This window comes from Cyprinodon variegatus, unplaced genomic scaffold (genome assembly GCF_000732505.1).
Source record: "Cyprinodon variegatus isolate N-32 unplaced genomic scaffold, C_variegatus-1.0 Scaffold946, whole genome shotgun sequence".
NCBI classification, from domain to species: domain Eukaryota; kingdom Metazoa; phylum Chordata; class Actinopteri; order Cyprinodontiformes; family Cyprinodontidae; genus Cyprinodon; species Cyprinodon variegatus.
The window spans coordinates 310,412-312,417 of record NW_015151399.1 but is presented as its reverse complement, the minus strand read 5'-3'; positions in this window follow the sequence as shown (position 1 = coordinate 312,417).

Genomic DNA, 2,006 nt, shown 5'->3' with positions numbered 1-2,006 from the left:
GTTTTTATTTTTCGGTGTATCGAACCGAACCGAAAACCATGACCACGAAAATGCGAACCGAATCGTGGATTTTGTGAACCGTTCCACCCCTAGTATATATAGCCCTTCCTTGTCATGCTCATCCTTGTGACGGATGGCATATGGTGTCATTTTCTGTTTCTTAAAACTGTAAAATCCTTGCAACAAACTAAATTATAATAAAACTAAAAGGCTTTCTTTGAACAATTTTCCTCTTAAATTTGGCAAATTTATATTAGAATATTTTGCAGAAATATATTGCGGTGCATGAAGGGTTTTTGCATCTAAAGGCTAACGTTTCCCGTCTTGCTTGCATTGTTGCCAGGTTGGGATGTTTCCCAAATACTAGTCCAGATCTGGACTCATGTAGAATTTGAACCTTTGTGAAATAAAAAACATCACATCAACCCGGTTCCCTTTTGCTCAGATTATAGCAGACAAGATGAAGCTAAATGTTTGGAAAAAGGACTGAAGTTTTATGTTGTGTGATGTTTCCATCTTTATATTTGCTCACAATCAAATATATTCATTTAAACTTCTAAACAACAAAGTATGATAAGGAAAAGCCTGGTTTCATTACCTCATAAATAAAGGTTTTAATCCCACACTGACATCACCACAAATCTGTCTGCCAGGTTCTCCATGTTTCCATGGGAACCAGTGAGAGCGACCATGTGGCTGCAGTCTCCTGGGGTTCTGATCACATGTTGAGGGTTAAGAAGTGCCGCTTAGGGTCCTGACCGAGCGTCTGGATGTGATGGGAGGCGCTCGGCGTCACAAGGCGCCCCACTGTCAGGTTAAACCATGCAACAGGAGGAAAAGGGAGAGAAACAGATTTCTGACTGGAGGGGGTCTGTCATGACGATAGACAAGGAAACGGCTCTGAGGGGGTGGAAAGTACTTTTATTGAGAAAAGTTTTTCTAAACATTTATAAAAAACAGTAACAGCTCACAGACTCCTGCTGATGGGCAGAGGGAACATCGACCCATGGTCCGAATGCCTGAATGAGTCTCTTTAGCGGACCATAGACTCCTTCCTATAACATAGTGAACATTCATTATGGCCCATTCTTTCTGAGGATGTCCAAACCTTTTGTCTTTAAGGTTTTCTTTAGGTGGATGAGGAAAGTTGACGCAAATTCCCCTTTTCTGCTTTGAACCTAAAAACCAGCATAAGCTGCTGCTTCACCAGAGCCTCTATCACAGGCAAACATAGATCCATGCTGATTTTTCTACCTTTTCTCTCTTATCAAACAGAGGAAGCTTATGGAATGTTTGAGCTGCAGATTTCAAAATAGATGCTGCCCTGCAGGGTTTCCCAGACCTTCTCAGCAGGAGTTTTTGCAATACTGAATGATTGCATGATGCAATGAAGAAAAGAGACCTATGGTTCAATGCAGTTTATTTCTATAGCGCACATTCACAACATATTTTATCTCAAGGCACTTTACAGTTCACCAGATCATAAAGCCAAATTGATCCAGTGTTATATCTAAGGAAAACCAGATGATTGCATTGTCTCATTGACTCAAATGCAATCCCTCACACTAAACATGCTTGTAGCGACAGTGGAGAGGAAAAACTCCCTTTTATCAGGAAGAAACCTCCGGCAGAACCGGGCTCAGTGTGAGCGGCCATCTGCTGAGGCTGACTGGGGTTCAAGGAGACAGAAGCAGAGATACAAAAAGAAGCAGAGATACAAAGAGCAACTGCAAAAGGCGGCCCCGTCCAGGAAACACGCAGCCAGGCAGACAAGCTCTAAGCCAACTCCCATGTCAGAGGATGAAGGGAGCACATCCAGTCAGTCACGGTCAGAAAAACAGGACCGCACTGGAAAACAGGCCAATCTCCAGCATGATGTTTCTCTCCAGGGTGCCGTCACAGTCAAACAGGAACAGACGAGGAAAAGCTACTCTAAGGAAAAGCAGAGAGAGCAGAACGTCAGAGATTGAACTAACAGATTCTGCAGAGGAGAATAGAGAGAGAAT